Source organism: Diabrotica virgifera, chromosome 1, assembly GCF_917563875.1.
Source record: "Diabrotica virgifera virgifera chromosome 1, PGI_DIABVI_V3a".
NCBI lineage: Eukaryota > Metazoa > Arthropoda > Insecta > Coleoptera > Chrysomelidae > Diabrotica > Diabrotica virgifera.
Window position 1 is genome coordinate 167,269,966 of NC_065443.1, and position 23,089 is coordinate 167,293,054.

The following is a 23,089-nucleotide window of genomic DNA, read 5'->3' on the forward strand; positions in this document are numbered from 1 at the left end:
TCCATTTTCAATAAAAAATCTCTGAGAGTTTTCAATATATGAAAAAAAATCGATTTTCAATTTGTAACTTCAAAGGGCTGTAACTTTTTTTGTGTGCACTATTGTATATAGGTAAGTGAGGTTTAATCAACCTATTTTTGACCCCAGAATCTGTGGTATAATTTATGACCAATCTTTTCGGGACACCCTGTATAATATATCTACGAATATAATCTGTACAATTTATAAGACTATACAAATCAAAGAAAATACCATTTTATAAATGCAATAAACACAATTTATTTTTTTTTATGCCAAATTGCAGATAAAATGTGACAACTGTCAGATTTAACTAAAATGTCATGTTAGAATAAATGTTATAAATGTGTATTATCACGGACTTACCTTTTTTTCTATCATTTGTGACGCACTGACAAATGCCTATGAAAAGGACCATACCTACGTCTTTGTGAAATCTCAGATATCCATTTATTAATCCACTTTGAGTTTAAACTAGGCAGTATTTTTGAAATGTCATTTTTGTTTTAAAGTTTGGCAGTATTTTGACTCTTTCAATAATAATTGAAATTGTATATCTAAAGAGTTGTGGTTACACCCAAACTGGAGACGAGTACTTCGTACCTACGTTTAACCCAGATATTGTCATATCTGGGTTAAACAGAGAACTTGAATCGAGTCGACATTCATTTCACTTATTCCCCGTTAGAGGGCATTCTAATCATACTGTGGTATAAATAGTTTGATTTTGTACCGAGAACTACAGACGTTTTGGTGTAAATTTGTCTTCTGCAGAGCCTCCTTGACAACAGGTAGGCCTAGAAATAGTACTATCGGGAGATGGCAGGAGACAGATTTAAATCAAAACGAATTTTACAATATCGAGTTATAATTGTTGGATTTAAGTTTAGTAAACGTTTTTTTCTTCGTTTTTTTATTAAGGAACAAATTTTATTTGAAACACTTTTTATTTTTTTTAGTTTATGAGCCAGAGCCTTATAAACAATTAAATTAATTAGGTATAACAATTTTTTGACCACTTGGATCGAAATCCACCCTCGAAATTCGTAATCAGCAGCCAAAAATTCATAAGAACCGTTGATTTTGTCCATCAGAATTGAAAAGGACACGGTGGCATCTATTTGGCGCCTAGAGTATTACATATCAAATAAGTTTTATCCGTTTTTAATTTACATATTAAAAAGATCGGGTCATTCTTATATCGAATCTTAAGACTATTCCAAGTTTTAGATTTCGGTCTACTTTTGCCCTTTTGTAATTGTACTGTGCAATGCCACTGTGGCACAGCGTTAACGCCTTGGTATTGTAAAAATTGCATATATTACGAATAATTATTTTTGACATTCGCTACGTATCAATGACCGACGTCACTTAGATTAAAATGTAAAAGCTTTTCTTGTGTGGGTTAAAGGCCATCCAGAGCAATGCATTTTTATTAAAAATGACACTGGCTAATGCAAATCCTGTTAAAGTTATTATTAGTAATGATGATTTATTAAATCAGTTCATTTTGAAATATTTTCTACAATTGGATTTTTTTATTTGAAATAAAAGCAATATAGAGACAGCGAAACGTTATGTTGTCGATTATATAAACTTATCACAGCATAAAATTAATTGTCAGATAGTTTTTATTTTTAACATAGCTCAAATTACTTGCTTGTGGGGCTCGATCTATTATATTTCTTTGTTCCAATCAACCTAGTTTCAGTTAAACAAGCAATTGGACTTCCGAAAGTCCTAGGTTTTCACCCAACGTGACCGGAAGTAGAACTGTACAAACTTCTTGTCATAACTTTTTAACCAGAAATCACATCAAAACCGGAACTAAATATTCGAGCTCGACTTTTCAATACAATGTTACGGTTACACATCTTTAACCTAAAGTAACAATATAAAAACAGGAACTATATGTTTATTCTCGTCTTGCTAAGGCGCATCAAGTAATATATCGCTTAGTGATGAGCAAAACAAGAACAAGACCAAGACCAGGCTAGTCTTGGTCTTGGTCTTGTTCTTGCAAGCTTGGTCTTGGTCTTGCAGCTAAAAGGCAGTCTTGGTCTTGGTTTTGGTCTTGCACTAGCCGGTCTTGTTCTTGGGCTTGGTCTTGCTGCAAGAGTCTTGCTGGTCTTGCTTTTTTGGTAGTAATAATTTGAACCAAACAATTTCGAATAAAATACACAAAAATCAAATATTTTTTTACTTTATTTAATATAATTAACTTTTTTTATAAGCTAACTAAAACATACTTTTTAGTAAATACATACATAATTACCATACCTATTTATAGACCTAATACTATAACATAATAACTAAACCTAATGGGGAGTTATAAACGCTAATTCTGTAATTTGTTATCTTGCAGTTCTTTAATTTTATTTAAACTACATTGCTCTCGTAGCACGAGTTATTCGCACTTTTTATTTTCACATATTTTGGATTGAATATTGAATACCCATTATGTCATTTAAAAAGTTGAAAATATTCGGATGTGGGTAGTAAAAACTAGAATTTAAAACATCCTGAAATGATTAGCATGCATTTCAAATACGGCACATACTATTTGTAGTACTGGCCCTTTCTGGGGAAAACCTAGATTCTTCCGAATAGTTTTCAACTATGAAATCAGTAAAATTCTTTACTCGTTTGTCATCCGGGATTTTCACAAATAATTCAACTTCCAACTTTCGTTAATTGTAAAAAAATTAATCCAAAAAATAATTTTAAAAATTTTCCAGTATCGGAATTTTTGTCATTATACATATATTTAGAAACTGAACCTAAGTTATGGATTTTGCGATACCAAGCTTGACATATTACAATCGACAACCAGTTATTTTTTATTCAGGCCACAATGCTTTCACAGCATTGTGAATCCCTTTTCAAAATCTATTATGATATTTTTTGGTATTAATTTTAAATTTAACGACCTACATTTTTCCTCGATTATGCGAAAAGAATTGAAATAAGTGTCAGTATTTTTATTAGACAAAAAAGCGAAAACTACTGGTACAAAAGCATTTAATAAAAACCGTTTTAATGGCATTTTTTTTTAATGGATTACCCTATCTATAATTACATTTTTTTGTCTTACAAGTAATTTCAATTGTCCTTGAACTGTCGCCGTTTGAAAACTTGCCTTCTGGACACTTTGAAGGTTGAGAAAATGCAAACCGTTTGACTTAATCAAAACGACTTAAAAAATATATCCAAAATTTTATGTATTTTAAAAATTCGATATTGTTTAAGGTTTATTACAATGTCAGTATATATTATTGAACTAAAAAAATTAAGTTAAATAATAAAAAACCAATTTCGCAAAAAAGTGCAAGAGTCTTGCAGGTTGGTCTTGGTCTTGCGTAGTCTTGCAAGGTTCGGTCTTGGTCTTGGTCTTGAATACCTGGTCTTGGTCTTGCAAACCAAAAGAAGGCAAGACCAAGACCAGTCTCGCTCATCACTAATATCGCTTGAACTATTTCAGTATTTCAGCGACTTTAAAACAGTACTTCCGGTTGCAACTCTAAAACCCCGAGATAAAATTTCTCACCTTTAATACTATCTTTGGGTTATGACCTCTCGTCTGGAATCTATCTGTTTTAAAAACGGAGGTGTTATATTCGCGAATAGGCGGACGGACGGACAGACAAACATTGACCGGAAGTATATATTTTGTTAAAACAAAAATGATCGTATACCAAACAGTGTACCAACCTGTATTAACCTACGAGGCAGAAAACTGAGTACTCGACGAAAAACAAACAAAGCGACTGCAAGCAAGTGAAACGAAATACTTGAGGAAAGTGCTGGGTGTTAGAGCAGACAGAAGAAGAAACAAAGACATTAGATAAGAACTAGAAACGAAATCACTAAAGCAGAAGAAAAGAAACTGAAATGGTGAAACACATGATCAGAATGAACGAAACTAGACAGGTGAATAAAATAAGTGAAGCGAAAAAAATAGGGAAAAATCGTAGAGGACGACCAAGAAAAACATGGTACAAATGCATAGGCGAGATTCTCGAAGAAAGAGGGAAGACATGGAGTGAGGTGAAGGAACTAGCTAGAGACAGAAAAGAGTGGCGTAAATTTGTAGAACAAATTTAAGAGAGCTTGTACACGTCGACACCTACGACTATAAGAGGTTTTCGATTTTGTATGTGTGTAAATATGTGTTCTCATCTTGCTAAGGCGCGTCGACTATAAAGCTGTACTATTTCAGCTACTTTAAAATAGTACTTCTGATTGTAACTCTAAAACCGGAAGTCCAAGGTAAAATTTCTCGCCTTTAATACCATTATTAGGTTATAAGCTTTCATTTGACACCTTTGTCATTCTATCTGGTCTAATGGCGGAGGAGTTATATTCTCGGACCGAAGCGACGGGCAGACGGACAGATAGGCATGAAACCGGAAGTGTGTATTTGATCTCGTCTTGCTAAAGCGCGTTGAATAATATATCGCTTGTACTATTTCGGCGAGTTTACGACAGTACTTCCGGTTGCAACTCTAAAACCGTAAGTCCGAGGTCAAATTTCTCCCCTTTGTGTTATAAGCTTAAAAAAGGTTGGGTGTTACCACAAAGGTTCATTAATCTTTTGAGAACGATTCGAAACGTTAAGTATTTTTAGGTAAAATATGTAATTGTCATTACAACCTAAGTAACTGTGGCTAATTCCATATATACAGGGTGTCCCGAAAATATTGGTCATAAATTATACCACAGATTCTGGGGTCAAAAATAGGTTGATTGAACCTCACTTACCTATATACAATAGTGCACACAAAGAAAGTTACAGCCCTTTGAAGTTACAAAATGAAAATCGATTTTTTTTCATATATCGAAACTCTCAGAGATTTTTTATTGAAAATTGACATGTGGCATTTTTACGACACCAGTATCTTAAAAAAAAATTAAGTAAAATTTGTGCACCCCATACAAATTTTATGGGGGTTTTGTTCCCTTAAACCCCCCAAACTTTTGTGTACGTTCCAATTAAATTATTATTGTGGCACTATTAGTTAAACACATTCTTTTTAAAACTTTTTTGCCTCTTAGTACTTTTTCGATAAGCCAGTGTTTATCGAGATATTTTGAATATTTGTCGAATCCACCACATATTTGTATATGGTTAAGTACGGTTATAGAGACCTGTTAATAATCTGAAAATTTATTTATAATTTACATTTTTAGGTATATTTTGAAAAAGAAGCTACATCTCGATAAAAGGTGACTTATGAACAAAAGACTAAGAGACAAAAGTTTTAAAGACACTGTGTTTAACTAATGGTACCACAATAGTAGTTTAATTGGAACGTACACAAACATTAGGGGGGTTTAAAGGAACAAAACCCCCATAAAATTTTTACGTAAATATATTGAAAAAGAAGCCGCATCTCAATAAAAACTGGCTTATCGAAAAAATACTAAGAGGCAAAAAAGTTTTAAAAACGTTGTGTTTAACTAATGGTACCACAATAATGAATTAATTGGAACGTACACAAAAGTTTGGGGGGGTTTAAGGGAACAAAATCCCCATAAATTTTTTATGGGGTGGACAAATTTCACTATAATTTTGTTTTAAGATGTTCCTGACATAAGAATTATACATGTCCATTTTCAATAAAAAATCTCTAATAGTTTTCGATATATTGAAAAAAATCGATTTTCATTTTGTAACTTCAAAGGGCTGTAACTTTTTTTGTGAGCACATTTGTACTAAGGTAAGTTAGGTTCAATCGAACTATTTTTGACCCCAGAATGTGTGGTATAATTTATGACCATTCTTTTCGGGACACCCTGTATAACAGACATATATAGTTTTAACAAGCCACATGTGAACAGTTTTAGAACTCGATTAATTTGTCAATTACTGTTAGAATTCAAATTCTAAGTGGAACATTCTTCACAACATATTTCCGGAGTACCTACATGTTTTGGAATATTTCTATAGTATATTCAGCGTTCTAATGTTTTAATTGAAACTTGGCTGACTCTGACTTTTGTTTGACTAACTCTTGAGAAGTTCGCTTCTTTTCAAAGAATAAATGAATAATATTGAAGTTAACAGAGACTTTCAAATAATAATTAAGTTAATTTCAAACAACTGGTTATCTTTTTTTCTAAGATATTACAGAACACTCCTCGTATTTGCTGTTTGAACTGGTCCAGTTTCGTAGACCGTTGAAAAAAACAGAGTGCACAGTTGTGAGATGGAAAAAAGCCAAGAAGTTTACGTGCCAAAGGACATTCTTTCGTGACAAAAATACGCAGTATTTTTCGGCAGTATTTCAACAATATCATTTCATTAACGAACACGGTGGTCATTGCAACATATTTTTCTAATTTTAAGTATTTTATTTAGATGTGCACTGTTAATTTTTTCATAAAACTCGAAACTCTATGCTGTTCTTTGATATAATTTAAGATGCACTCAAAGTTGAATAAATGTGTAACAACTTTGTAGTTATGTATATTATTTACTGTCTTTTTGTTATCAACAACTAACTTTATATTTGTAAGTTTTATGGAAACATGGAGAATGTTTTATTCTTTATTGCGTGACGCTGTTGGTTTTAGATTTATTTTGATAATAATAGGTATCACTAAATTATTATCATTGACATTTCAAAAATCATTTCAAGTAGTATGGTAATGATATTTTGTTATAATGGGATATATTACATTGATTCCAAGGCGTAAGTCGTCTCTAACTTACCGCCTTTCACATGCTCCTATAGCAAATATAGTGGAGTCAATGAAGGTTTTCACCTCCGATTTCGTTGAACCTCCATCGATTTTCATGAAAATTGGTACGTATGTAGAGGATACCTCAAGAAACAAAGGTGACATGGTGCCAACTTGCGCTTTTACCCTGGGGGTGGATGCCACCCCTTCTCGGGGGTGGAAATTATTTTATTAAAAATAATACCACTAATCGATAGAGGGATAAATTATAAGTAAAATTTGTTATATAAAGTTATTTCAATAAATCAATAGTTTTTGAGTTATTAAAGATCAGAAGTTTTGATTTTTCCTGAAAAAAATCCATGTTTTAAAGCAGTTTTTCATAAATAACTCAAAAACCATAAGTTTCTTCAAAAAAGTTGTTGTTACCAAAATCGAAGATAATATAAAAATAAATAAGCTCCTTATTCGAAAAATCCTTTATTACATATACAAAGTGAGTTATATGCAATTGAATGTAGATTTTTTTTCCGCGAGTACTCAAATCTTAGTATTCAAGCTTAAATAACAGGAAAACGATGCACTTTGTTAAATAGAGATACTAAACATTTTAATAAAGTACTTAAAGGTAACTATCAAAAAGCTATATAAGAAGTCGATAGCATCAAAATTAAGCAAGTTATGATGGAAATAAGAGGACCCTTTTAAATTTTATAGGGGAGAATGGAAAATGAAACCTACGTCATTTCCACAAAAATGAAAATTTATAGTAACCCATTTTTGCATAATGCATATTTTTGAAAAAAAATACGATTAAAAAAAATTAGAATTTTTCAAATTTTTGTGAAGTTCATTTTCTTTTGATAATAACTCCAAAAATACTCGATATACTTAAAAAATGGTAGAGAACAAAATTTTAGTTTTAACTTTATTTAACCTTTCTCTTTTTTAAATATTTGTTTACGACAAAAAATAACCGAGATAGAAACATTTAAAACGGAAATTTTACTGCGAGAACCATGTAACCGGGGCCCTTTCACCTTGTATTAAAAAAAATAAAGGATTTACAAAGTTATGTTTAATACAGTGTTACAGATCTTTTACTTAGCTTTGTAGTGGTTTTTGGATAATTCTCATATTTCAAAAATTAACGGAGTTATTTAAAAAAAAACCAATAACATTTTCTTTTAAAAAATTTTATACACACACATAAATGTTAAAAAATATTTATTTTACTTAATTAAACGAGATTGCTTGAGCCAGAATGCTGAAATCTGCATTTTTATCATTAAAAAAAAAAGGTGGATTTCACCCCTAAAATGCAGAAAGCGCAACTTGGTGCCATATCACTTTTGTTTTTTGAGGTGTCCTCTAACTACTCAACAATTTTCATGAAAATCGATGAAGGTTCAAAGAAATCGTGGGTGAAAACATTCAGTGACTACACTTTCAGAAATATAGAAGAATAAGGTTTTCGTGATTTTCGACTTGTTAATTTTCGGATTTTTGGTTGCTATAAGGTTTGAAAAATAAAAAAAAATGTAATTCATGCACATAAATATAAAAAAAAATATTTATTTTTCTTAATTAAACGAGATTACTTGCGCCATAATGCGGAAATCTGCATTTTTTACAATTTAAAAAGTAGGAGTGTATTGCACCCCTAAAAGGCAAAAGCGCAAGTTGATGCTATATAACTTTTATTTGTTGAGGTATCCTCTAACTACTTACCGATTTTCATGAAAGTCGATGAAGGTTTAACGAAATAGGAAGTGAAAACTTACAGTGACTGCACTTTCAGAAATCTAAAAAATAATTTTTAAAAAAGGGGTGTATTTCACCCTTAAAATGCAAAAAGCGCAAGTTGGCACTATGTCACCTTTGTTCCTTGAGGTATCCTTTAACCACTCACCAATTTTTATGAAAATCGATGGAGGTTCAACGAAATCTGAGGTAATAACTCATATCCACCTTCATTGACTCCACTAATAGTCCAGCTGTGTTAAATTTCACTAACTTGAAGACCAATTTACAGATCCGAGACGTGAACTTGTATAATATTGGACTCATATGATCATCAAATGTTTCCTTCAATAAATTGTGTGACACGCACTTTGTGACATGCTGTGTGATCTTGTTGAATTTCCCCGCAATTTCCCCGCAATTTCCCCGCACCAGAAGGACTCTATTTAGGAATACTTAAGTTATTGATAAGGTTATGGTCAGCATCTTTTAAAAAATATATTAAACAATTATTTCACCAGCCAAAACACATCCAACAGCCAGTTTTTTGTGTTGCTCTTTATCGATTATTTATTTAGTATACAGTGATGAGCGCGCTAATAACCGGCAAAATAACGCAAAATATGGGAAACATAATAAATTTTGTGAAGTAATAAGAAATGAAACTAGTAGACGTGGAAATTATCGATATAAACGTTATATACATTATATAGCTTCCCACCTTTAGACGTATTGGAGGAGTATGGCAACTGTCACTGTGACCTGTGACAGGAGAATTTTATAAAATATTCCTGTCCCAGTCGTCTAAAGGTGGGAAACTGTGTAATGTAATGTTAATTTATACGTTTATATCGATAATTTACACCTCTACTAGTTTCATCTCTTTTTATTTCACAATCTATCATGTTTTCCATCTTTTGCTTGATTTTACCACTGTATATTAACCTTGCATATTTTTACTATGTATTTTTATTTATTATTTATTCACTATGTATTGTAAAACAAGGTAAGACCAAAACAGACAAAAACTACAGTAGTGGGAGCACGCAAAATAGAATTCTATTTCTGCCCATAATTCCATGGATGCGTACCAATTTTCAGTCAAACTCGATAAGTAGCAAAGTAGGCAGTGGAATGGGGTGGAATCCTTTTTACACTGTGCAACTTACTTGAAATACTTACTCACTTACTTGAAATTTATTTACTATGTATTGAAAAACAAGGTAAGACCGACAAAAAACTACAGTCCCATAATTCCATGGATCTCTACCAATTTTCAGTCAAACTCAATAAGTAGCAGCAAAGTAGACAGTGGAATGGGGTGGAATCCTTTTCACACTGTGAAACTTAAATATTTCAGTCAAAAAGTGAGGAGAAAGAAAAGCTGTTATTCTATTCCACATTAGTCGAAACATTTCGTTTTGTGTTTACAGAACATCATCAGTCCAAGTATATGTAAATTAAATACTTAAAAAAGTTGCCAAAGTGTGTGGACAAAACACCTGGTTATGTAAGGAGTAAGGACAACAGTATATCGCTATTATCAAAGAAGATCGATGTATAAAAAAACCAGCCTAATATTAGCCTAACGGCAAGCGTGGTTAACGTTATGTCACATATAAAAGATTATCCTAATATAAATAAATTAAAAACAAAAATGTTCTGACCACAAGTAGCGATAAATTACCATTTGTTTTGAATCTTTGCATTGAAGTATATTTTTCTTATTTAATATCTAATATTATTTTTATTACTTACCCTATTATAAACGGCAAGTTTTGACGACTTTGATACAGAAAAAAATATACAGGGGTCCCAAAAAGATTGGTCATAAATTATACCACAGATTCTGGGGTCAAAAATAGGTTAATTGAACCTCACTTACCTATATACAATAGTGCACACAAAAAAAGTTACAGCCCTTTGAAGTTATAAAATGAAAATCGATTTTTTTTTCATATATCGAAAACTCTTAGAGATTTCTTATTGAAAATGGACATGTGGCATTCTTATGGCAGCAACATCTTAAAAAAAATTACAAGGGAAATTTGGGCACCCCATAAAAATTTTATGGGGGTTTTGTTCCTTTAAACCCCCCAAACTTTTGTGTACGTTCCAATTACATTATTATTGTGGCACCATTAGTTAAACACAATGTTTTTAAAACTTTTTTGCCTCTTAGTACTTTTTCGATAAGCCAGTGTTTATCGACATATTTTGAATATTTGTCGAATCCACCACATATTTGTGTATGGTTAAGTACGATTATAGAGACCTGTTAATAATCTGAAAATTTATTATAATTTGCATTTTTAGGTATATTTTGAAAAAGAAGCCACATCTCGATAAAAGGTGACTTGTCAAAAAAACACTAAGGCAAAAAAGTTTTAAAAACACTGTGTTTAACTAATGGTACCACAATATAATAGTTTAATTGGAACGTACACAAACATTTGGGGGCTTTAAAGGAACAAAGAGGAACAAGGAGATCAGCGTTCATAATGATGAAGTCTCTTTTCAGAAGCCACGATTTACCTCTTGCTACCAAAATCTCTATCATCAGATGCTATGTATTTTCTACGTTATTATACGGAGTGGAGGCCTGGACACTTTCCGAGGCTTCTTTGAGAAAACTCGAGGCATTCGAGATGTGGTGTTACAGGCTGATTTTGAGAATTTCGTGGGTGGATCGTGTGACTAATGTTGAGGTTCTACGTAGAATAGGCAAGGAATGCGAGATTATTAACACAATCAAAAAGCGCAAACTAGAATATCTTGGCCATGTTATGAGGAATGAACAGAGATATGGCTTGTTGCAACTCATTCTTTAAGGCAAGGTATTTGGAAAGAGAGGACCAGGGAGAAGAAGAATATCTTGGCTTCAAAACCTGAGAAAGTGGTTTAATACATCGACAACCGGACTATTCAGAATAGCAGCAAGCAAAGTTAGGATAGCCATGCTGATCGCCAACATCTGGAATGGATAGGCACCTTAAGAAGAAGAAGAAAGGAACAAAACCCCCATAAAATTTTTATGTAAATATATTAAAAAAGAAGCCGCATCTCGATAAAAACTGGATTATCGAAAAAATACTAAGAGGCAAAAAAGTTTTAAAAACGTAGGGTTTAACTAATGGTACCACAATAATGAATTAATTGGAACGTACACAAAAGTTTGGGAGGGTTTAAGGGAACAAAACCCTTATAAAATTTTTATGGGGTGGACAAACTTCACTATAATTTTGTTTTATGGATTTTCATTTTGTAACTTTAAAGGGCTGTAACTTTTTTATGAGCACATTTGCACTAAGGTAAGTTAGGTTCAATCGAACTATTTTTGACCCCAGAATGTGTGGTATAATTTATGACCAATCTTTTCGGGACACCCTATATAATATGCAGCCCTTACGCAATCAATATTACTACTGATGATTAGTAATACTGACAGTATACCTCCTCAAATTTGTATCAATACTCTAATGATCGACCTTACACGATCAGTATTACTGAGTCAGTAACGTCAGTAATATTGATATTGTTTGGTTTTGCATGACTTACTTAACCTAAATTCTTTTATTACAAAGTGTTTCAATTTTGTGTCTAAAAATGAATATGAAAAAGAAAGCATGCATTCCTGTAATATAAGAATTTAGTATCCCGAGTTAAGTATCCCGCGTAACGTCGTCGCCGATACTGTAGTCCATTCTTTCACGGTTTTTGCTCTAAATTTTAAAGAACCGCTTGGTTTGACATGAAATTTGGCATACGTATAGCTTACATGTCAAAGAAAAAAAGTGATATTGTGCCGATGGGGATGACTTTCACCCCCTCTTGGGGGTGAAAAAATATATGTCCAAATAAGTCCGGAAATGGGTAAACTGACTAATTTTAAGTAACTTTTGTTCTATAGAGCTTTTTCGCCATGTCAACACTTTTCGAGTTATTTGCGAGTGAATATGTTCATTTTTCAACAAAATAACCACATTTTTGGATCGCAAATAACTCAAAAAGTTAGTATTTTGTCGAAAAAAAACGTTCTTAGCAAAAATATAGCACATAGAAAAGTAAAAAAAAAATTGTGTACGCGTTAGGTCTCTGGATCTCGTAGAACCAGAGTTATAGTCAATGAAAAATAGATTCATATTCACCAAATTTCAAATAGAATATTTCGACGTGAAATATCCAAAAAATGAAGCACTTTTTGGGGAAAACCCAATATAACTTTTTTAAAGTGTTTAAAAAAATCTTTATTTCTGTTTTTACAAAAAGTTTCTAGCATTAAATTGAAGCAAGTTACGCTCAAAATAAAGTTGGTTCCTTTTGTTTTTGCAAAAAAAAATCGGGAAGACCACCCCCTAATTAGCAACAAATGAAATTAATCGTTACCGCTCCAGAAATTATTTTACTTATGTTGTGTTTATATGACCTGTAAGTTTAATCGAGTCAAAGTGCTTATTTTTGAAAAAATTTGGTTTCAAAGTAAAATTTTTAAAAATTTAAATTTTAAAAAATATGCTTTTTTTTTCAAAATAACTTAAAAATTGTTAGAGATACCAAAAATCTCTCTAAAAACAAAAAAAGTCAGATTTGCTCTTCTGAATATCATGTATTTTTTTGTTTTTCTGTTAGACAAGAATTGATTAAGATTTGGTGTTTCTAAATTTGCATACATTCGTGATCAGTGACTTGCTCAACCCCTTTTAACTACAGCCCTTTCAATAATAAGGACTTTGAACCGATGAAACTTACAGATCATATAAACAATATATACTGTACATTCCATGTCAAATCACTCAGGCAAAAAATTTTGGATCTCCGATTTGTCTGAAAATTGGTATATAGCTTCTGCGGGACGTAAAAATAAGATATTTAAAGTCAAAAAATCTTCTTCTTTTTTTCTCAAAATGGTATTTTATGCGATTTTACAGTGATTTGGTGTTTATTTAAACAAATTTGCATTTTCTGTCGTAAAGTATCAATGAAAAACATAATATTTTAAGGCTATGGGTACATAATTCGCAAATATTTTACGTGTATCCCTACTTTTTCTGTCTTTACACGGCAAATTACGTGTAGTAAAATTCACACTGGTATGGATATGTAAACATTACTAGAATGTCATTCTACTTGAAAATGTCATAATTAATTTAAAAAGATGGCTTTTGAATGTTCTTGGATAACTGTTATTTTTAAAATTGCAAATTATTAATTCAGTTAATAAATGTGATAATTTTTTCACTAACTATGTTTTCAGTGATTGTAATAATTTATTTGTACAACAAAAACTAATAATCAGTCGAGAAAAGAGGAAAAGTGTTAAAGTGATTTTTTAATAATATATTGTTATTATGGAACGCTTACAATTTTGAACATCTCTAACAACAAAATACTTGGATCTTCTCTGCTTGGATCTTCCACAAATAATACACAATAAATAACTTTTTATTAAGTTCACGTCTTTAATCAATTATTTATCAAATACACTATATATCAATAATATTTAATCAATTTCTCAAAATATTCCCGATGCAATGTCAAATATTTAAAATTGTCACTTGATTGTCAGTGTGTGACTGACAATATATGCTGACAATATTATATTCGGCTGAGTGCGTTGTAAGACAAAGACAGATTTGGAAAATATTACCACGGCATTGTGTTCATTTTTTTCGAATCCTGAAAAAACCAATAAATATTTTTGAAAAATTTAAACGCAGAATGAAAGACTAATTTATTACCGAGGGCAGAAAGTCCCTTAGAATAAATAAAAAGTTTATTTTGAATGAGATATTTGAAACTAAAAGTCACACTAAATTTTCCCTTAGATTTTCACCCCTGTAACTTATTAAAATAAACATTATAGAAGTTCTCAGGGACTTTCGGCCCTCGCTAATAACGTAATCTTTCATTCTGCATTTAAATTTTTCAAAAATACTTATTAGTTTTCTCAGGATTCGAAAAAAATGAATCCCCATTTGAATAGCATTGCAGCCGAAAATACGTACCGATCCTCTTAATAGAAAGGACTCAAAAATGTCATTATATGGCATTATTACAAGTTATTTTGAATCAAAACAAGTTTTTGATCATAGGTCTGGATCCCGCGTATGAAAAAAAAGTTGATTAATAGCAAGCTGAAAATTTGTTAATAGCTTAAAGGTGTCTAGTCGGATATACTTTGATATATCGGAACACTGGAACAGGGGCAGTTTTAATTGTGGAACAGGTTAAAAATTTGGAACGGTCAGACCACGAAAACGGCACATTTATTTTGTCCGACAGAACAGACTTAAACTCTTCGAACAGAGATTAAACTCTCATGCAAAAATCAGACTGCTATTTATCACCAAATGGGCGTTTTAATGAGTGGAACATTTAGAATATGTCAAATGACAGGAATTACGACAGGTGATAAATAGCAGTCTGATTTTTGCATGAGAGTTTAATCTCTGTTCGGAGAGTTTAAGTCTGTTCTGTCGGACAAAATAAATGTGCCGTTTTCGTGGTGTGTCCGTTCCAAATTTTTAACCTGTTCCACAATTAAAACTGCCCCTGTTCCAGTATTCCCATATATCAAAGTTTATCCGACTAGATACCCTTAAGCTATTAGCAAACTTTCAGCTTGCTATTAATCAACTTTTTTTTCATACGCGGGATCCAGACCTATCAAATTTTATAGTGTAAAAAACGTTAAAATACCGTTTTTTACATTTTCCTACATTCCCAAAATACATCATCATCGATTTGGCTGAAAATTTGCCCACAGTTAGCCAAAAGATAGGACTTTAAGTGGTTAGAAGGATTTGAATTATATTATAATACCAAAAAAGTTACATGCATTAATATCAGACTCAAAAGTATATATTAGTCCAGTCGGGATAGCATTTGACCTTGAATGCCGAGCTGCCCAAAATTTTATTTTTCTGATCCTTGGGGAGTCAATAGTAGCCTAAATTTAAAATCACGAATGAATTCCTCCGTTACGTTAGCCGCCATCTTGATTTTAAAGGAGAACCTGTTTTGCTCAATATATCCGCCATTTTTAACTTTTCGACAAAAATGGTAGGAACTGAAATTGTTCCAAATAAATCGTATTTACAATTATTACAATTTCTTTTTAACAATTTTTGTCGTGAGGTCGATATTTTCGAGTTAATTGTACTTACAGTAGACGCCTATATTTTTGACTATAATATTGCATGTAACTTTTTTGGTATTGTAATATAATTTAAATCCTTCTCACCACTTAAAGTCCTATGTTTTGTCTATCTGTGGGCAAATTTTCAGCCAAATCAATTATGATGTATTTGGGGAATGGAGAAAAATGTAAAAAACGGTATTTTAACGTTTTCTACATTATAAAATTTGATGAAAAGCTTGTTGAATCAAAGTAACTTGTTATAATGCCATATAATGACATTTTTGAGTCCCTTCCATTAAAATATTGTTTTCCATTGATACTTTACGATAGAAAATGCAAATTTGTATAAATAAACACCAAATCACTGTAAAATCGCATAAAATAACATTTTGAGAAAAAAAGAAGAAGAAGATTTTTTGACCTTAAATATCTTATTTTTACGTCCCGCAGAAGCTATATACCAATTTTCAGACAAATCGCAGGTCCATAATTTTTTTTGCTCCAAAATTGAGTGATTTGAAATGGAATGACCCATACACGAGTCAAGAAACTTGTGAAGTCGTAACGATTAAGTTCATTTAAGATACTAATTAGGGGGTGATTTTCTCGATTTTTTTACCAAAACCAAAAGGGACTAACTTTATTTTGAGCGTAACTTGTTTAATTTTGATGTTAAAATTTTTTTTATAAAACATAAATGAAGCTTTTTTTAAACACTTTAAATAAGTTGTAGTGAATTTTCCCCGAAATGTGCTTAATTTTTGGTTATTTCACGTTAAATTATTCCATTTTGAATTTGACGAATATGAACCTATTTTTTATTAGCTATAACTGTGCTTTTACTAGGTGTAAAGACATGATATATACACCATTTTTTTAAATTTTTTTACAGGCTATATTTTTGCTAAGAATGTTTTTTTGACAAAATACTTACTATTTCAGTTATTTACGAAAAACCGTCTAAAAGCGTGGTTATTTTGTTGAAAAAATGAACATATTCACTGACAAATAACTCGAAAAGTATTGACAATGAAAAAACTCTATAGAAGAAAAGTTACTTAAAATTAGCCAGTTTATCCATTTCCTGACTTTCTTTGGACGAATATTTTTTCACCCCCAAGAAACCACCCCCAGGGCAAAAGCACATATCGGCACAATATCACTTTTCTTCTTTGACTTGTTAGCTATGTGTATGCCAAATTTCATGTCAATACAAGCGGTTCTTTAAAATTTAGAGGTTTTGCAATATTTTACCGTTAAAGAACGGACTACTGGGTGAAAAAGTGGTTACAAAAATGTGAAAATATTTCACACGTTACTTAACTAAAAGAAATTCCCGTTACTGGTGAATGTAACGATTATAAAAATTATTTTCGTATGAACGAAAGAGACTTTCGGGAAATTATTAAAAATGTTATCACCATTTTCAACTCGATAATATACTCCGATAGACGGCTTTCACTAAAAATAAACCAAAATCTTCATGGATCCCGAACATCGAATCTAGGACTCCCTCAAGGCATCATACTCAGCCCGCTACTTTTTATACTATATACAATGGACTTCGGAAGTAAATTTGAATAACGTGAATATGATACAGTTTGCTGATGATATATATTTATCTACACAAATGGTACTACTATTCCAAATTGTCAGAACATTTTAAACTCAAACCTATGGTCAGTTAAGCATTGGTTAGATTCAAACAACTTAATTCTCTCTGAAAAAAAAAAATCTGAAGTGTGTATTTTTACTAAAAAAAGGGACATAACTCAAGGACAGTTATAACTGGGAGCATATCTTCTTCCAATCAAAAATTGTGTACCTTGGACTCTATTTAGACAGAAAATTACTGTGGAAAGATATCATCCACCATGCAATAAAAAAAAACTGAGAATACTATGAATATTTTGAGAGAATTCTGCCATACCAAATGGGGAGCAGATCAAAATACCGCCTTACTGTTCTTTAAAACAATGGTTTCTAAATTGAAGAAATCTGTTGATAACGGTTCACCTTGTCGCAGGCCTCTATTGGTGATAAAGCTATCCGAAACCGGTCCTTCTATCATAACTTTACCTTTGGTGTCACTGAGTCTGTATTTAGTCAATCTTACTATTTTTGGTGGAAATTCAAAATATTCTAGCGTTTCATATACTTTACTTCTTTTTATGGTATCGTATGCCTGTCTAAATCAATAAATAACATATTTAATGCTAGGTTGAAATAGTGTATTTTGTAGAGCTATGCCCCTGTAATTTCTACATTCTGTAACGTCTCCTTTTTTATGTACAGGACATAGGATAGCTTCTTTCCACTGATTGGGTATTTTTTCTTTGATCCACACTTTACATATTAACTTTTTCTTCTTGAAGCCCGTCTTTTATAAACTCTGTAATGATACCGTTTTCTCCCGGTGCTTTGTTGTTTTTTAAGTTTTTTATGATATCTATAATTTCTTCCTTGGTAGGTACTTCTTCATTCAAATTTGGGTATCTTTCTTCTTCATGTGGTAGTTGCATTTGCTCTATTTCATCTTGGTCGTCTGCGCAAAATATGTTCTCGAAATAATTGGCCCATCTTCTTAATTGTTCATCTATTCTACTGCTTTCTATATAATCTACTGTTGTCTGGCTTTCCAGTTTCTGTTCAATTTGCTGCTTGAATTTTTTCTTAATCTCCTCATTCTGAATTAGTGCACCGTTATATCTTTTCATTTTTGTACAACTGTGTCTTATGAATTGTGGGAGTTATTTGCTCCATTTTGACTTTGACCAAAAAGTGATCAGAATTTGCATCTGCACCTCTATAACCTCTATAAATGATCTATTTGATTTACTGTTATTGTTTGTCCATCTGGTGATACCCAGGTACCTTAATGAATTTCTTTGTGGTCGAAATAAGTGCTCATAATTCGCATGTTGTGTTCGAAAGCAAATTCTATTACTCTTTTTCCATTCAGGTTACTGTCCCTATGTTTACTTTTCCCCCCTGTTATTTGTTTGTATACGTCCTCTCTGCCAATCTTGGCATTGAAATCTCCTACAATTATTTTTGTGTCATATGATGTTATTTGGTAGAACAAATGCTCTAATTGTTCATAAAAGCTATCTTTTACATTTTCTTCTGTATTTTCCGTTGGTGCATGTACATTTATAAGGGTTATTTTTTTATATTTTCCCCTCATTCTTATTTTGCATAATCTGCGTGTGACTGCCTCAAAGTATATCACCAGACTGGCAAATTTTTTCTTTATAAGGAATCCAACTCCAAATATACGTTCATTGTCTCCACTGTTGAAGAATGCGTAGCTTCCCACATCTATGCATAAATTTCCTTTTTGTTTAGTTTCTTGTATAGCTGCAATATCTGTCTCATATTTCTCCAATGTATCTGATAAATTTTTTAGTGCCCCTACTTCAAAAGTCCCTCTAACATTCCATTGTCCTATCATAATCGCAAATTTAACGGTTACCTCTGTTTTTATTGGCTGTGAGTTTAGACGGTAGCGCTCTCTCGCGGTTTGAAACTTGTACTTTTCTTGTAAAATTGTTCAAATTTTGGCACAAATCTGCCACTAACAGCGCTGGCGAAAACTATTTAATCTCCTCTACTCGTTGGCTCACAGCGAATAGACAAATTACTCACAAACATTACTCACTAATAATTTGTACAATGACTGCCTGATCTATGAAATCTACATCATTTCATATTAGTCTAAGAGCTAGAGGCGAGAAATCATCGTCATAAGTAATATGGAGTTTGGCATGTGAAATGTGTCTATTGTATGTTGATAATTATGACCCCTTTCAGGCTGACACCTCAGTGGATACAGGGAGTAGCAATAAGGGATGAAAGGGGAAAGTTAACGCAGTCATTAAAGGTTTTCACCTCCTATTTTGTTAAACCTCCATCGATTTACATGAAGATTGGTGAGTAGTTAGAGCATACCTCAAGAAATAAAACTGATATGGTGCCAACGTGCACTTTTACCCTGGGGGTGGATGCCACCCCTTCCCAGAGGTAAAAATTATTTTATTAAAAATAACCCCACTAATCGATAGAGGGACAAATTTTAAGCAAAATTTATTACCTCTAATTATTAAAATAAATCAATACTTTTTGAGTTATTAAAGATCAAAGATTTGAATTTTTCGTGAAATAAATGCATGATGTAAAGCGGTTTTTCGTAAATAATTCAAAAACTGTAAGTTTTATCAAAATAGTTATGATTACCAAAATTGAAGATAATAAAAAATAAAAGAGATTTCTTATTCGAAAAACCTTTGAGAATTAATAAAAAGTGAGTTATAGGTGATGGAATCTATATTTTTTTTCGGCTAGTACCCGAATCTATGTATTCAAGCTCAAATAACGGGAAAACGGTGCATTTTATAAAATATATTTACTGACACTTGTCAAAGTACTTGGAAATATGTATCAAATGAGCTCCCGGAAAAGTTGATACCATTAAACATTATGCTACAAACATTTTTCAAAGTTTAGGCTCCAAAAATTTGGAGCTTAATTATTATATTATTTATATAAGTTTTTAAAATTGTTTTAAGATATTTATATAAAATATAGCAAAAATGTATTTGAATATTATGTCAAATGTGCCCATTATTGTACACCCTCAGCTTCTGTACATATTCAGTTTATACAGGGGCGGTTCTAGACCAAAAAAAGTGAGGGCAAGGGAACACAACCGGTGAATAAACAAGATAACGTGCCTTTTTAACGAAAATTATAGTACAAAAGTACTGTAAAAACTGAAGGGGGGAGCAGCTGCCCCCCTGCCCCTGGCTAGAACCGCCACTATTTATATCGATAGAAAAAATTCAATTAAATATCGAAATAATATAAAAATAATATTTTAGTAACATACATTTAATTAATAATAATATGTTCTTTTTATCATTCGTAACTTCACGCATGTGCTCTTAAATTGACGGATTGATGATATTTGATCAATATTTCCAACCGTCAATTAAAGACTATGAAAGATCTACAAGAGGTAACAAGGAAGCCGATCGCGTTTTCTGTATATCAGGACCCAATCAAAAGAGAGCAGTCGATTTTATTAAAGAGTTAAGAAATAACAAATTCAAAGAGGCTTTGGTTCGATTTTTTTTGACTTATTGGGCTGATAACGAAATAGCACCTTTTCTGCAAGGTAAAATAATATATGGTAATTTTGTTGAGTGTCACAAGTTTTTCGTTAGTAAAAATGGAGAAATGCAGAAAGACGAAGCTCCACATTTTAGTTGTCCAGCTCATGAGGAGGCAGACACTAAAATAATATACCACTTATGTCAACTACAGAAAGATGCCAATGTAATCATAAAGTGCTCAGATACAGATATTCTGGTTATTATGTTAAGTAATATGCATCACTTAAACAGTAATTTACACATTTTAATACAGTCTGGAACCGCAGGAAAAAAATATTATATTGATATCTGTAAAATGTACGAACATTTTGGAGATTCAATATACAAAGCTTTAGCTGGTTTCCACGCTCTACCTGGCTGTGACTATAATCCATGTTTTCATAGAAAGGGAAAAAAGAGACCATTCAATATTATGAAATCGTTTGAGCAATATAAGGAAGCATTTTATGCTCTTGGAGATATCGATTTTGACGAAGAGACGGTTTTTGAAATTCTAGAAACATATATTTGTCACATATACGGTACAGGAATTACAAAAAGAATTCTCCAAAGAAAAGTCAATGACATACGGCTTACAATATTTAATCGTCGATATAAGCTAAAAGACGTAAATGAACCATTTAAAAAAAAACTGAAAAATTTTGATGCATCAACTTTACCACCATCTCAATCTGAGCTATATTAACATCTTTTACGAGCACGATACATTACAAGTATTTGGTTGAACGCCTATAAAAAAAATCCAACAGATCTGGTTATTGAACAAAATGGTTGGGAACTTGCTGAAGATAACACATATAAATTCAAATGGTTTGAAGGGCCTCAAATGCCAGAGATTGTTAGAGATATTATTTTTGAGAATGAAACAGACGATGAGATGGATGATGAGCAAGACGATGATGACATTCATAATAGTGATGAAAATAATTATGATAGCGATTTTAGTGAATGTGACAGCGAAAGTGAAAAATAAATAGTATTTTCAACGAAAATTTTGATTTCGTTTATAAATTCGCAAAGTCCGTTCGTTCGTTCCTGCGTTGCCACCCCTGCAATATCTGGAGCTTATGTACCGATGTCAATGTAGTTTTGTCTCCTAAATCCAAATCTGAAAACGGCATTTCGATATCTCAAACCATCTTCGAGATAACCGACCTCAAAGACAAGTTGCATCTCGGGACAGAAATTTATGATTTTTTAGCAATTTTAGATAGCGAGATAATTCTACAATGGAGACACTGTACGTAAAAATGTTAATAAAAATTTCATATTATTTCAAAAATATATTACTTCATATAAACTGTAAAAGAATTGAAATATCAAATAAATAAATATTACTTATTAATTTTAATGTAAGTAATGTTAAATGGCAGGTTACAAATTTTTGGTGCTGTCTACCCAATGATTTATGTATTATGTATATTATATTGTATAATATACAGTGTGTCTACTTAAGTTGGACACATATATTACGGGACACTTTTTTATTTTTAATTTTACGAAATAAAGTTATAATTCATAAAAAGTTCTGCATCGTCTAAAACCTACGATTCAATCATCAGATAGCAAATTTTATCTATATTATAGTAGGTATTTTAAAAAATATGAATTTCGCTGTAAATTATTGATACTACGAAAAATTGTTTGGAATTAAAAACTGTGTTCTAATATATGCAATCGTTGTTATTATTATAATTAAATAATTAATAATTATTATAATAATGTAACTATTATCTACATTCTTCTAATAAAAAGAAAATATTTAATTTTTTCTCAAATTAGAGATACCTACCAATCATCATTTTCATTTATAACTCTTTTATTATTAATTTTACGAACTAAAACATAAGATTATATAAAATTGTATCGATTTTAGTCGATGTGTAAAAAATATGAATTTCGCTCAAGAAATTCGCCCAGTAAAGTGCCTTTATAGCTCACAATATTTAAATAGTAGGATATAATTGCACATTAAACATAATTTTTAATTCTAACAACTTTTCATAATAGCAATTTTCCATATTAGGAATGTAAATACATAAAAAACAAAGTTTTCGTTATAATAATGCTCGCATTTTTAACTTGTTATATTTAAATTGTAATAAAACGAACTTGATAATAAATTATAATCCTAACTTCATTCCCGAAATTCCTTTAAAAACTATTCTGTTAACAAATTTCAAAATAAATATATAAATAGCGTATGTTTTAATTTTCACTTTTTCCTAAAAACTCGAAAGGGTTAATGACTGCACCAACTTTCCCCTTGCATCCCTTATTGCTACTTCCTGTATCCACTGAGGTGTCAGCCTGAAAGGGGTCATAGTTA

General features: G+C 31.6%; 1 protein-coding gene across 4 annotated transcripts in view; it reads left to right on the forward strand.

Moving 5' to 3' along the window:
• LOC114338775 (centrosomin) overlaps positions 1-23,089 on the forward strand; it is a 652,106-nt gene that overhangs the window by 394,319 nt on the left and 234,698 nt on the right. The gene's annotated exons all lie outside the window — the stretch shown is intronic.